This window comes from Mesoplodon densirostris, chromosome 11 (assembly GCF_025265405.1).
Source record: "Mesoplodon densirostris isolate mMesDen1 chromosome 11, mMesDen1 primary haplotype, whole genome shotgun sequence".
Classification (NCBI taxonomy): domain Eukaryota; kingdom Metazoa; phylum Chordata; class Mammalia; order Artiodactyla; family Ziphiidae; genus Mesoplodon; species Mesoplodon densirostris.
This window is the reverse complement of record NC_082671.1, coordinates 71809770-71825812: the sequence shown is the minus strand read 5'-3', so window position 1 is coordinate 71825812 and position 16043 is coordinate 71809770.

Below are 16043 nucleotides of genomic sequence, written 5' to 3'. Positions count from 1 at the left end.
TAATTATATAAAATTAAAAGTTACAGGTAACACAAAGAAATAAAATTCAAATATACAGTATATATAGTTTTGTGTTCCTGCTAATTCTTTTTCTCTTCAGCATCGTGGCAGCTCATCTACCTATAAACATACCTGGAGATTTCTCTGTCTTAAAAATAAACCAGAAAAAGGACTGTTATCCAAAATATTCAAAGAATTCTTAAAACCCAACAATAAGAAAATAAACAACATGATTAAAAAACAAGACAGGGGGCTTCCCTGGTGGCGCAGTTGTTGAGAGTCCGCCTGCCGATGCAGGGGACACGGTTTCGTGCCCTGGTCTGGGAAGATCCCACATGCCGCAGAGCGGCTGGGCCCGTGAGCCATGGCCGCTGAGCCAGCACATCCGGAGCCTGTGCTCCGCAACAGGAGAGGCCACAACAGTGAGAGGCCCGCGTACCGCAAAACAAACAAACAAACAAAAAACAAGACAGGGCTTCCCTGGTGGCACAGTGGTTGAGAGTCCGCCTGCCGATGCAGGGGACATGGGTTCGTGCCCCGGTCCGGGAAGATCCCACGTGCCGCGGAGCGGCTGGGCCCGTGAGCCATGGCCGCTGAGCCTGCGCGTCCGGAGCCTGTGCTCTGCAACGGGAGAGGCCATAACAGTGAGAGGCCCAAGTACTGCAAGAAAAAAAAAAAACAAGACAAAGACCTTAACAGAAAAAATATACAGAGGGCAGATAAGCATATGAAAAGATGCTCCACATCATGTAATGCAAATTGAAACAACAATGAGCCACTGATACACACCCATTAGAATGGCCAAAATCCAAAACATACAACACCAAATGCTGGTGAAGATGTGGAGCAACTGGAACGCTCGTTGATTGCTGGTGGGCATGCAAAGCCACTTTGGAAGCCGGGGTGGTGGTTTCTTACAAAACTAAATGTACTCTTACCTATGATCTAGCAATTGTGCTCCTTGGTGTTTACTCAGAGGAGTTGAAAACTTACATTTACCCCAAATTCTGCACACAGATGATTATAGTAGCTTTATTCATAATTGCCCAAGCTTGGAAGCAACCAGGATGTCCTTCTGTAGGTGAATGGTTAAATAAACTGTTGTACATCCAGACAATGAAATATTTGCACTAAAAATAAATGAACTCTGGAGGAAGTGGAGGAAGCTTAAACACGTATTATTAAGTGAAAGACACCAATATGAAAAAAACTGCCCGCTATATGATTCCAACTACATGACATTCTGAAAAAGGCAAAGCTATGGAGAAAATGAAAAGATCAGTGGTTGTCGAGGGGTTGTGGGAAGAGGGAGGACCCAACAGGGCACAGCACAGAGATTTTTAGGGCAGTGAAAATACTCTAATGGGGGATACATTCCTCGTTCTCCCCTCCTTCTCATCAGCAGACTTCTCCAGAAAGTGAGTCTTAAATCACAGCATCTGCATGAGGTTCCCGGATACCTCACCTTGCTCTCACTCACCTTGGGCCCCTCCCTCTCTCCGAAAACTGCCCCTCCGTGGTCCACAAGCCCAATGCCTCACTCAGGTCTTGCCTTCCTGGATGGAATTTGAAACTGCTCAACATCCCCTCCTCCCAGCACAGACTTTCTAGAAACTCCCCAGAAGGACTGGTCACCTTCCCTTTTCTCTCTTCCATGATTGCTGGAATGCACAGGTTTGGGCTGCATCTGTTTTTTGAAGGCGGTGTTTCTTCCAACTGGTTGGTACCTGGGTTGTAGCTGTCCTTAAATACTTTTAATAGTGCCTCTGCCAGAGGCTGACATTTATTGAGTGATTTACCATGTGACAGGCACGGTGCTAAATGCCTTGTTTAAATATCATCTCATTTAATCCTCACAAGGATACTGTGAGATTAGAGATGAATATTATCTCCATTTTACAGATGAGGAAGAGGAGGCTCAGAGAACTTAAGTGACTTGCCAAGTTCACACAGTGGTGGGGTCAGAGTTCGGCCCATGTCAGTGGAGCTTCAGAGCATATGTGCTACGTACTATACTGAGGTGACCACTATTTCCAGCTCTCTTCTCCCCTCTTCTCCTCCATCCTAGATCTGGGCTTCTAACCCACTCTCCCACTTTTAAATATTATAGCCATGTGAATGACTTGCAAACCTGTATCTCCAACACCAGCCTCTTCCTGATGTTCAGTCTCTTTTCGGCCTCTCCCATTGCGGAGCACAGTCTCCGGATGCACAGGCTCAGAGGCCATGGCTCACGGGCCCAGCCACTCCGCGGCACGTGGGATCTTCCCGGACCGGGGCACGAACCCATGTCCCCTGAATCGGCAGGCGGACTCTCAACCACTGCGCCACCAGGGAAGCCCCAGTCTCTTTTTTTTTTTTTTTTTGCGGTTCGCGGGCCTCTCACTGTTGTGGCCTCTCCCGTTGCGGAGCACAGGCTCCGGACACTCAGGCTCAGGGGCCATGACTCACGGGCCCAGCCGCTCTGCGGCATGTGGGATCTTCGCCGACCGGGGCACGAACCCGTGTCCCTGGCATTGGCAGACGGACTCTCAACCACTGCGCCACCAGGGAAGGCCCCCAGTCTCTTTTTTTTAATTTGTTTTTATTGTGGTTAAAATACATACATAACGTAAAATTTACCATCTTAATCAGGTTTAAGTGTACAGTTCCGTGGCATTAAGGACACTTGTATTGTTGTGAAACCATCACCACTATCCTGCTCCAAAACTCTTCTCATCTTGCAAAACTGAAACCCTATAGCCAGTAACTAATAACTCCCCATCCTCCTCTCCTGCTCTGCCCCCACCTCCTGGGAAACCACTGTTCTACTTTCTGTCCCTATGAGTTTGACTCTAGGTCTGTCACTCCTGCTAAGTGGAATCAACAGTATTTGCCTTTTTGTGACTGGCTTATTTCACGTAGCATAATGTCCTCAACTTTCATCCATGTTGTAGCATATGTCAGAATTCCTTCTTTTTTAATGCTGAGTAATATTCTACTGTATGTACATACCATATTTTGCTTATCCTTTTATTCATTGATGGATACTTGGGTAGCTTCCACATTTTAGCTATTGTGACTAATACTGCTATGAACATGGATGCACAGATATCTCTTCTGTTTTCAGTTCTTTGGTATATGCTCAGAAGTAGAATTGCTGGATCATGTGGTAATTCTATTTTTAATTTTTTTAGGAATACCATACTGTTTTTCACAGCAGCTATATATTTTACCTTCCTACCAAGAGTGCACAAGGATTCCAATTTGTCCACATCCTCACTTCTGCTTATTTTCTTTAATAATAAATTTTTTTAAAAGTACTGTCAACAAAGACGATATATTCAACAGGAAAATAGGTGAAAAATTTTTTTCTTGATAGTAGCCATTTTAATGGGTGTGAGATAGTATCTCATTGTGGTTTTGATTTGCATTTCCCTGATGATTAGCGATGTTGAGCATCTTTTCATGTGCTTATTGGCCATTTGTATATCTTCTTTGGAGAAATGTCTATTCAAGTCTTTTTTGTTGATGAATTTTAGGAGTTCTCTGTATATTCTGGATATTAATCCCTTATCAGATATATAATTTGCAAGTATTTCCTCCTAATCTCTGGCTTGCCTTTTTACTTTGTTGATACTGTTTGGTTTTGTTGGTTTTTTTTTTTGACTGCATTGGGTCTTCGTTGCTGCACGCGGGCTTTCTCCAGTTGCGGAGAGCAGGGGATACTCTTCGTTGCGGTGTGTGGGCTTCTCATTGCGGTGGCTTGTCTTCTTGTGGAGTACAGGCTCTAGGCGTGCAGGCTTCAGTAGTTGTGGCACACGGGCTTAGTTGCTCTGCGGCATGTGGAATCTTCCCGGACCAGGACTCGAACCCATGTCCCCTTCATTGGCAGGTGGATTCTTAACCACTGCACCACCAGGGAAGCCCTCTGTTGATAGTGTTTTCTGATGCACAGAATTTTTTTTCATGAAGTTCAATTTGCCTATTTTTTTCTTTTGTTGCATGTGCCCTTCAGTCTTTTTTAATCCACATAATGTTTTATGCTAAGATAATACATCTTGGACTAAGCATAGAATATCTTTGGAAGGATATACAAGAAGTAACACTGGCTGTTCTTAGAAGAACTGGCTGATGGGGAAACAGGAGTAGGAGAATTTTCACTGAAAAAAACCTTTCTCTCTCTTAAATTGAGACTCATTTGAATGCATTATCTATTTAAATAAATCAAATTTAAATATAAAAAGATATGCTACAAATTAAAATATAGGTATAAAATAATACATTCTCATTTTTTAAACCTAGAAAAAAATTTTATGCATAAAGAAAAACATCTAAATCACCTACTGTTTTATTACCCAAGATTCTTGGTGCGGTTCCCTATTGTTCAGTTGTGTAATGATGTGGTTCTTGCCAAACCTGTCTGCACACCTGACTCCCAGCTCTGCTCATGTTGCCAGCCTCTCCATACCAACCAGACCCAAGCCCAGAGGGCTCTCTCACTCCCCTGTCCTTTCTCTTCCCTGATTCCCTGACTTCACTCCTCACTCCCCTTACCCCCACCTCACCCAGCCTTCCTTTCCTTCTCCCCAGCATCTCCTTGCTCTCTGGCACTTGCCCTCCCCTCCTCCCCTCCAGACCGTGACCTGAGCTTCCCAGCAGGGCTCTCCCCCACTGTCTCTTCCCATTTCCACTGGTATTTTCCACATCCCAAGATTGATGTCCTGAAGCCCAGCTATGAGCATCAGCTCAGCACAGACTTACTGAACTTTTACTATGTGTCAGGCATGGAGCTAAGCACTTGTCACATCCATTGCCTTATTACATCCTCATCTCAGTCTTTTGATGTGGGTACTTTTTTTAAAATAAATTTATTTTATTATTTATTTATTTATTTATGGCTGCATTGGGTCTTTGTTGCTGTGTGTGGGCTTTCTCTAGTTGCGGTGAGCTGGGGGCTACTCTTTGTTGTGGTGCACGGGCTTCTCGTTACAGTGGTTTCACTTGTTGCAGAGCACGGGCTCTAGGCGCACGGGCTTCAGTAGTTGTGGCACGCAGGCTCATTAGTTGTGGTTTGCGGGCTCTAGAGTGCAGGCTCAGTAGTTGTGGTGCACGAGCTTAGTTGCTCCGCCGCATGTGGGATCTTCCCGGACCAGGGCTCAAACCTGTGTTCCCTGCATTGGCAGGCGGGTCCTTAACCACTGCGCCACCAGGGAAGTCCCGATGTGGGTACTATTATTCTCCCCCATTTCACAGATGAGGAAACCGAGGCTCAGAGGAGTTAAGTAATTTGTCCAAGATTATACTAGATCGCTCACGTTCTGATAACAACTTTACGATTATTATTGGTTCATTACTCCCAACAACCCAATCATCATGACTTTTTCTCCTCATTTTACAGAGAAGTAAATAAGCACAGAAAGTTAAGTAACTTGATCAAGGTTGTTCAGCTAATAGGTGGTGAGGCTGAGATTTGAACCCGGCTGTGCTCACTGCACAAAATCCAAAACCTCTCATTTTGATGCTGTCTTCGTAGACTCTGCTCTGGCCCTCAAAGAGCCTAGATTACATTCTGCCCTTCTCCGGCCAAAAACCTTTGCAGTGCTTTCCTTGTGAAGCCCAAACTCCTAGCCTGGTATCCTGGGCTGCATACAATTATCTCCAATCTCCTGATAAGACCTGTCACCTCCTGGTCCTCTGCAGGGACTTACCCCCCAGGCAGCAGCAGCTCACTGAACCTGCCCATTCTACGAATTGGCCACTGTCCCACCACTGCTTTCATACCTTCTCTGGCGATTCTGCCCACTGGCCCCAACCCATCCGTCCAGACCCCAATCCCCCTCTAGAAAGCGACCTCTCCCTCCTCCTGACATATAGCATCCTCTGACCACACATTTCCCCTTCCATCGTGTCCTGTCTTTTGCCTCCTGGGTCACAATTCAGACTCTACTACCTACTGTGCCTCAGTATCCTCATTTGGAAAATGGGAATGATGATACTCCTTACAAAACTGGGTTGTTGGGTTTCCCTGGTGGCGCAGTGGTTGAGAGTCCGCCTGCCGATGCAGGGGACACGGGTTCGTGCCCCGGTCCGGGAAGATCCCACATGCCGCGGAGCAGCTGGGCCCGTGAGCCGTGGATGCTGAGCCTGCGTGTCCGGAGCCTGTGCTCCGCAACGGGAGAGGCCACAACAGTGAGAGGCCCGCGTACCGCAAAAAAAAAAAAAAAAAAAAAAAAACCACTGGGCTTAATCAGGTGACCTGTGGTCCTACTGAGGAGCTTCCACTCCAGTGGACGTTGGAATCTCTGGGGAGATTTGCATTCAATCAGTATCCGAGGTGGTGGGTCCTGAGGATCCTTATTTTATAAAGTTGTTATTCATTCAACAAATGATTACTGGGACTTCCCTGGCGGTCCAGTGGTTAATACTCCATGCTTCCACTGCAGGGGGCGCGGGTTCAATCCCTGGTCAGGGAACTAAGATCCCGCATGCCGCACGGCGCAGCCAAAAAAAAAAAAAAATTTTAATTAATAAAATAAAATATGTCACATCTTAAAAAAAAAAAAGGATTACTGAGTACAGGACCACGCCTTCTCTTTTCCTGGAGGGCCTCTCTCTTAGCATACACTCAACAAACATCATGCCAGGAATCTGGTGCATGGGCTCCCAAGCCCAATTTACCTTTTTCTGTCTAGGGCCCACCCTGGTCTCCCTGCCATCACTCAAAGATGCACACACACTTCCCCCACTTCCTCTTGAGCCTTTGAGTGGGGTGACTCCTTCAGGAGGCCTCTCACATCTTCCTACCTGGTACGGAGGTCCTCTTCCCATAGCACCCTGGGCTTGTTTCTGTCATAGCATCCTTGTACTATCAGCCTGCCTGCTTCCGAACAAGGAGCCAGGAGCTTTCTATGCACAGATCACTGCTTTGTTTGTACCTGTATCCCCATGACCTGGCACAGTTAAATGTTTGTAAAGTGAATGAACAAATAAATAAGCTAATAAAAATTAAAATAGACACACTACCATATAGGGGGTAGATAACCAACAAGGAACTACTGTTGGGAACTATATTCAATATCTTATAATAACCTATAATGGAAAAGAATCTAAAAAAAGAATACATATATATATGTATGTATAACTGAATCACTTTGCTGTACACCTGAAACTAACACAACATTGTTAATCAACTATATTTCAATAAAAAATTTTTTAAAAAGAATAGATGTGAAAGCACGACATCAATGCTAGATAACACAATTATTCATTTGTGTTTGTTGCATGGTGTCTTTCCACAGATGGGTGCTGGAGAGTAAATAACCATGTCTCTATTTTTCTTAAGAACTTTTTTGAAATGTAATTCACATACCTTTCACCCATGTAAAGTGTACAATTCAGTGATTTTGAGTATAGTCATGGAGTTGTGCTACCATGACCACTATTTAATTCCAGAACATTTTCATCACTCCAAAGAAACCCCATATCTATTAGCAGTCATTCCCCATTTCCCCTCAACCTCCTCCCCCTGCCCTAGGCAACCACCAATCTACTGCCTGTCTCTATAGATGTGCCTATTCTGGACAGCTTATGTAAATGGAATCATACAATATATGGTCCTTGGTGTCTGGCTTCTTTCACTTAGCATGAGTGTTCCAGGTTCATTTATGCAGGAACATGTATCGGTACTTCATTCCTTCTATTGCTGAAAGATATTCCATTGTATGGATACACCACATTTTACTTATCCACTCATCAGATGACAATAACCAACTTTCATGCAGGTTTACAGCATTTAGCTTTTGCAACTGCATTCTCACGCTGCCTCGCTTCATCTTGACATTTACTGTTTGAGGAAGCTTGTGTTTATCCCCATTTTGCAGGTGAGTAAACTGAAGCTAGAATGAGCAGTTTTGACTTGCCAGCGATCACAGGCTATTAAACAGCAGAGTCATAATCTGAAGCCCTTTTCTCTGTGCCATTCTGCCTCCCTCCCCAATCCAGTTTATGTCACATCTCCCTTTTCCCTTTATAAATCCACTTTTCATGGTGTCCACAGTGCCCTATGGCTACCAGGCCTTGGATACACAGAGGTTTGGATGTATGCTCAGGAAGGGTGTTGAGCCTTTATCTGATCTGGATTTATAAGCCAAAGGTCTGCCCTCTTTCCAGCCTCAGTGTAGACAGACCACTTCTGGCTCCTGGATGGGGGCGGCGGAGGGAGAGGGGGTGTTAGCCAAGAGGAGACCGAGTTCTGGGAGTATGTTACCCCACCATCCACCCTGTAGAAAGCAGCCTCCCCCACCGGCCCCAGCGCCACCCAGACCTTCCTGTGGTCACTGCTCCTGCCTGCCATGCCCCTTCCTTTCCAGTCACAGAGAACTTTAAACATGCCTCTTGATAGCCCTGGTCACACTGTCACACAGTTCTTTGTTTATTTGTCTGGTCCCCCGAACCTGTGAGTGCAGACCTGAAAATCACCTTAATATCACAGCAACTGACACTTAATAGGATCTGGGTCAATTCTAGTGGGATGAATGGGTCTTCCGTGTTTTAGTAATGGTGCCTATCAGGAATTCCCTGGTGGTCAAGTGCTTAGGACTCGGCGCTTTCACCGCCATGGTCTTGGTTCAGTCCCTGGTTGGGGTAAGATCCTGCAAGCCGTGTGGTGTGGCCAAAAACAATTAATTAATTAATTTAAAAATAGTGTCTATCATCTACTGCATGCTGACCACAAGACGTTTTATCCTGACAACAACCCTGGGATGTGGTGTCTAATCTCCTTTTCACAGAAGAAGAATTGGCAAGTCAGAAAGGTAAAGTTTACAAGCCCGAGGCCTCCTAGACTGTAAGAGACAAAGTGGGGATTTAAATCTAGACCCATTTGTCTTCCAATATGCTGCTCTTTACCACCAGTGGGTCCCTCTTAGGGCAAGGGTGAATTTAGAATCAGGCCTTTGGAAGTAGATGATTTTTTTTTAAAAAAAAGGATAGGTTTCAACATTGTAAATCAAGTATACTTCAATTAAAAATGAAATAAAATATTCAAGTGATATTTAAAAAACATAAATATAAATAAATAAGTAAAGCACAAGGTTGCCCAAAGCTTCTCAAACTCTACTTACCTGTCATCTCTACTATTAGATCCCACTTCCGGTCTCAAGAGAGAAAATCAGCTCAGAGAGGTTAAGTGACTATCAAAAACACACAGCTCAGTGGGAGGACCAGCCCTCAAGGCCAAGCCTGCTTGTTTCCAAGGGTAAACTTGTTTCAGCACAGCACAGTTGCTGGGTGTTTATTCCACATTGCATTGCCCAAGTGAAAGTCTCAGTTCCCACTGAGAAGCTTTACAAGGAAATGAATAAATCCAAATATCAGAGAATTGGAACCCTGATGCATCACTGGTATTGTAAAATGGTACAGTCACTTTGGAAAACAGTGTGGCAGTGCCTCAAAGTACTAAAATGAAGTTACCATCTGACCTAGAAATTCCACCCCTAGGTATGCACCTAAGAAAAATGAAGCATATGTTCACACAAAAAACTTGTACACGAATGTGCATTCATGTTGATAGCAGCATTATTCATAACAGCCAAGGAAAGGAAGCAACTCAGATGTCCATGGACTGAGAAATGGATAAATAAAATGTGGCATTCCATACAATGGGGTGTTATCTGACAATAAAACAGAATGAGGTTCTGGTACATGTTACAACATGGATAAACCTTGGAAATGTGATGCTCAGTGAAAGAATCCAGACACAAAAGGTCACATATTGTATGATTCTATTTCTATGAAATGTCCAGAATAGGCAGATCTATGGAGTTGGAAAGTAGATTAGTGGTTGCCGGGGCCTGAGGGGAAGAGGAAAAGAGGAGTTACTGCTCACGGGTATGGGGTTTCTTCGGGGATGACGAAAATGTTCTGGAATTAGATAGTGGTGATGGTTGCACAACTCTGTGACTACAGTAAAAACCACTGAATCGTACACTTTAAAAGGGTGGATTTTATGGTATGTGAATTATATATCAATAAAGCTGGTATAAAAGGAAAAAAGAATAAAAATGATCTCTGCCTTTTCCAGTCCCATGGAAGCAGGTATTTGAAGGTGCCCTGGTCCCCTGCCCATGCTGTGACAGAGCATGGCGTCCACTCACTGGGCCCAGCACGGCACCCACAGCCAAGCGTGGCCTCTCTGATTTGGTGTGGGAGTGTCTCTTAGCCTCTCTTCCCTTTGAGGGTGCATTCTTAACATTGGGCCTTCTGTGTGGCAAAGGACTTTACGGTCATAACGTATCCCTTGCTGGGAGGTCAGGCCATGTGGTGTGAAGTCCATTCCCAGATGGGGAAGCTGTGGTAGGTAGCCGCCCAGCCCAGCTGGGTGATGATGGAGTCAGGTGATGTCATAGCGTGTCAGCGATCTGGAGCCAACGATTTGACCCCCAGTGTGAAGCAGCTGGGATATAAAGGCAGGCACCCTGGATCGGGCACCTGAATGTCTGGGTTTGAATCTCAGCTCTACGACCTGCTAGCTGGGTGGTCCAGAGCAGTCTCTTAACCACCTGGAGCCAACATTTGCTCACCTGAAAGAATGAGGGGGGTGACCCCTAGGTCTGAGGACACTGAGAGGACCCCAGCTATTCAAATTGTAAGTCCACTTAACCCAGCAGCTTCAGTATCCCCTGGGAGCTTGTCAGAAATGCGGAATCTCAGGCCCCACCCCTGACCTGTTAGATCAGAATCTTCATCTAAACATCACGGCCAGGGCATTCGGATACACGGTAAAGTTTGAGAAGCACTGGTGAGAATTAACTGAGATTATGCAGGTAAAAACCTGCCACCGTGCCTGGCACACCATAGGTGTTACACACATGGATTATGGTGGTTTATTGTTACATAGAAAAGAGGGCTGGTCCCAACTCTGCCACCTCCTCCCTGTGTGACCTTAAGCTAGTCACTTGACTATACTGGGCCTCAGTGTTTCCATGCCACGTCTATCTAACAAGATTGTTTGCATGAGGCTCGTCTGATAAAATATGTGGAAAAGTGCTTTACAAACTCGAGAGGCCTAAGTGCGGACATGGTTGTCTTGGCCAAAGTGGAGACAGGGTGACTTGCAAGATTCTGGAGATAAGAGAGGGTTTGGAGCAAGGCTGAGGCAGCCAGGGCCAAAGACCCTGGCAAGCAGAGAAGAGCGATTGAGGAAGCACTGCTCTTGCCCAAGAGAGGCCTCTGCACCTCAAAGACATGTAACCAAAGGAAATAGAGACAAAGCCACAAAGTGCTTGGGCAAGACAGGGAGATGCCATCGAAGGCACGTGAGGTGGAGGATCACAGCTGGTGCCTCCTGGTAAACAGGGGGCAAAGTTTTCGAGCTACTGGAAGCACCCGTGCAGGGGGCAGGTGCTGTGAATGGCAGTGTCTGGCTTTAAGGTGGTCTCCAGGGGGCTGGAAATTACCTCCTCTGCTTGTAGTCCCTCCATCGGTGGCTTCCCATGGCCTTTAAGAGGACAGTAACAGGTGATGTTTATACGTGCCAGGCGCTTTCTGAGAACATTTCTTATGTGCCCTCCTGTGATCCTTGCAACAGCGCTATGAGGTAGGTCTCTTTACATTCCGCACGTTACAAATGAGGCCACTGAAGCACAGCAAGATTGAGTAACTTGCTCAGTTTCACAGAGCTAATAGTGATGGAGCCAGACTTCCAGCCCAGGATGCCTGACTCCAGGGGCCCAGTTCTTAGCAACCCTTCTCCTGCCTTTTTTTTTTTTTTTTTTTTTTTTTGCGGTACGTGGGCCTCTCGCTGTTGTGGCCTCTCCCGTTACGGAGCACAGGCTCCGGACGCGCAGGCTCAGCGGCCATGGCTCACGGGCCCAGCCACTCCGCGGCATGTAGGATCCTCCCGGACCGGGGCAGAACCCATGTATCCTGCATCGGCAGGCGGACTCTCAAACACTGCTCCACCAGGGAAGCCCTCCTGCCCTTTTTTAAACTGACTTTATTTTTAAAAAATTTTAATACATTTACTTATTTACTTTTGGCTGCATTGGGTCTTCGTTGCTGCGCACGGGCTTTCTCTAGTTGCGGCGAGCGGGGGCTACTCTTCCTTGCGGTCTGTAGGCTTCTCATTGTGGTCTTCTCCTGTTGCGGAGCACAGGCTCTAGGTGTGCAGGCTTCAGTATTTGTGGCGCACGGGCTTAGTTGCTCTGGGGCATGTGGGATCTTCCTGGACCAGGGCTCGAAGCCATGTCCGCTGAATTGGCAGGTGGATTCTTAACCACTGTGCCACCAGGGAAGTCCCGACTTTATTTTTTAGAGCACGATTAAGTTCACAGAAAAATTGAGGGGAAGGTACAGAGATTTCCCGTAAACCCTTTGCCTCCATATATGCATAGCCTCCCCGTTATCAGTGTCCCCCACCAGAGTGGCTGAGACATTGTGGTTTACAAGAAACATGTATCTGGTCATTCCGATAACCAAAATATATTTTTTCATATATATATATTTGGCCTTCATCCACAGTTCCTGGCTCACAGCTCTTAGAACCCTTGGAATTTCCTAAGTGAAGAGAGCAAAAAAGGTGTCTTTTGTCGTGACTTTTGGACCCCACTTAAGGATGGGACTGGTTGTCAGGGGAGCCATCCTTGTGTCAGGGTTGGAACTTTCTCTCCCAGCCCCCTGACCTCCAGGGAGAGGAGAGGGGCTGGAGGTTGAATCAGGCCACCAATGGCCAGTGAGTTAATCAAGCAAGGCTTTGTAATGAAGCCTCCATAAAAACCCAAAAAGGACAGGGTTCAGAGAGCTTCCAGGCTGGGAGACATGTGGACGGTGGTGCACTCAGAGAAAGCATGGGAGTTACGCCCCCTCTCCCCATATCCAGCCCTATGCAGCTCTTCCATCTGGCCGTTCCTGACTTACATCCTTTCATAACCAATCAGTGGTCTAGTGAGTAAATGGGTTTCCTGAGTTCAAAATTAATTGAACCCAGTGAGGAAGTCATTGGAAGCTCTGATCTATAGCCAGTTGGTCAGAAGCACAGGTGACAGCCTGGAGTTGTGATTGGCATCTAAAGTGGGGGAATGGTCTTGTAAGACTGAGCCCTTAACCTGTGGGATCTGACACCATCTCCAGGTAAATAGTGCCAGAATTGAGTTGAATTGTAGGGCACCCAGCTGGTATCCAGAGCAGTGCTTCTTGGTGTGGGGAAAAACACACACACACACACACACAGAGGAATTGATAACTAGAACCCTTTTTGGTGGTACATTTGTTACAACTGATGAACCCACACTGATACATCATAATCACCAAATCCACAGTTCACATCAGGGTTTACTCTTGGTGGTGTACTTTCTGTGGCTTTAGACAAATGTATGATGACATGTATCCTTCATTAGAGTATCATATAGTTTTTTCACTGCTCTAAAAATCCCCTGTGCTCCACCAATTCATCCCTCTCCCCCCCAACTTTCCCCAAATCCTGGCAACCACTGAACTTTCTACTGTCCCCATAGTTTGCTTTTCCCAGAATGTCATATAGCTGGCATCATACAGAATGTAGCCTTTTCAGATTGGCTTCTTTCACTTAGTAATAATTCATTTAATGTTCCTCCATGACTGCTCATGGCTTGATAGCTCTTTTTTTTTTTAGTGCTGAATAATATTCCATTGCCTGGAGGTACCACAGTTTATTTATCTGTTCACCTACTGAAGAACTTCGTGGTTGCTTCCAAGTGTTGGCAATTATGAATAAAGCTGCTGTAAACATCCATGTGCAGGTTTTTCTGTGAACATAATTTTCACTTCTACTTCTTTTTAGTGTGGAGATGGAGACAGTGGGTAGAGGCTGGCCTGAGAGTCCCCAGCAGAGAGATCAGGCTGGGTATGGTCTTCTAGGACCTTCATCATCATCATCATCCTCATCATGCAGGTGTAATAAGAACTATGAATCCAGCAGTCCTGCTGTTAGCATCGGTCCAGCATGGAGGTCCTAGGACCCAGGGTCACTGAGCAATTCCAGGTGTGCTGCCTAACTCATTACATTCCCATAGCAACCCTGCATGTAGCAAATCCTACATGCCAAATGCTACAGCAGGCATTTTACCCAAGGCTGGTTTTAGAGTTTTCGTTTTTTACCCCCAACCCACTATAAGAAATATATTTTGTAAAACAAATACTCTTACATAAATGAAACAGGTATCCCCCCAGTACTCTGATATTTTCTAATCCATTTCATTTTTGAAAATACTAGTCATGACATTACCTTCGTGGCACATCAATGGAATCCTGTTGCAGATTTTGGCAAGTTACTGGAATGTTGTGAGTAGTAAGTGAGATAAGGTATGGGAACCGTTTAACACAGGACCTAGTTCATGGTTAGGGATGAAGAAATGGTCCCTATGTCAGCAAGATGGGTGTTATCACCCTACAGATAGGGTAGAAAATGAGGCTTAAGGAGATTAAGTGGCTCCTAAGGTCACATAGACAAGGGCCAAAACCAGGACTGAGCCGAGAATCAGGCTCTCTTTCCAGCAGTTCCACACTGCCTTCCTAGAGAAGTTTAACTTGTTTGGTGTGGCTTCCAAAGGTTGTGCTACTGGTTACAGCTCAGTCACTTGGGTAGAGACCAAGTTCGCCTCTCCTGGAGAATATAAGAAGCTGACCCTACTCTCTCCTGGGTCTGTGACTGTCTTCTCTCCCCCTACACCATTGTCCAGTTTAATTCAATGTCTATTTGCTGGGCACTGACTGGACACATGGCCATTCCCTCTCTCAGCCTGGAACACTACTGATGCTGCCCTCCCTACCTCATTCAGGTCGCCCCTAAAATGTCACCTCCATACAACCACCCTTAAACCCCTAATCTGAATGAGAACCAACACACCCTGTCCAGGGCAGCCCCTTTCTCCCGCTTTAGCTTTTTTTATGAGTGTGTTTCAGCCTGACAAATTATACAGTGCCTTGGTTTATGTATTAACACTTATTTTCACTAAAACATAAACTCCAGGAGAGCAGGAACTTATAGGGCTGGTTCTCTGCTCTATTCTCAGTGCTTAGAACAGTGGCTGGCACAGAGGAGGTGCTCAATAAATGTTTGTTGAATCAATCAATGACACTGGGCCCAGACTGCGGCGCTGGGCTAATGAACCAGTGGGGACCATGGCGAGCCATTCTGGTGGACATTCTAACAAGTACAAACCAAGTGCCCTCAGATCACAGAGGAAGCAGAGATCAATTGTGACTGTGGGTCAAGGAGGAGGAGGCCTCTGAGTGATCCCTGGAGCTGGGTGGAACTTCAAAGATGGAGCTGTAAGTAGAGAGAGAGCATCCCATGTGGAGGGAGAGGCAAGGGCAAAGATGCAGGGGCAGAAAGGTGGATCGGGCACACAGAACGATCCACGGGCTGTAGCTTTGTGCTCAGGTTTGATGGGCAGGTGAGAAGATGGCTAGGGTGGGTTGCAGAGGGCTTTGAATGCCAGGCTAAGAAGTTTGGAGCTTATAAGTCTCTGGTAGTGTCTTAAGATGATCTATTCATCTATTATCTATTATCTATATCTACAGGCATATCGATTTCTAACTGCACACACGTATGTGGAACACATATACACAAACACCATGGGAGCCTAATAACATAAATTTAAAAAATATATATATATATTTAAAATAAAATTAAATATAAAATTAAAATTATACATACAAAAATTACACATACACACATGTATTTTTGTTTTTGATTTTTGCAGTACACGGGCCTCTCACTGTTGTGGCCTCTCCCGTTGCGGAGCACGCGCAGGCTCAGCGGCCATGGCTCACGGGCCCAGCTGCTCCGCAGCATATGGGATCTTCCCGGACCGGGGCACGAACCCGTGTCCCCTGCATCGGCAGGCGGACTCTCAACCGCTGCGCCACCAGGGAAGTCCTGTTACTGTGTTTTGTGTCTTGCCCCAGCAGATTCACATTTACAGCGAGGCCGCACTTGCGGAGCGGCTGTAAGCCGGGTGCAGGCGGTTGGCACCTCTGACCCACAAACACCGCCGGGCCTGTTTCACCAGGCGGGGTGGTCC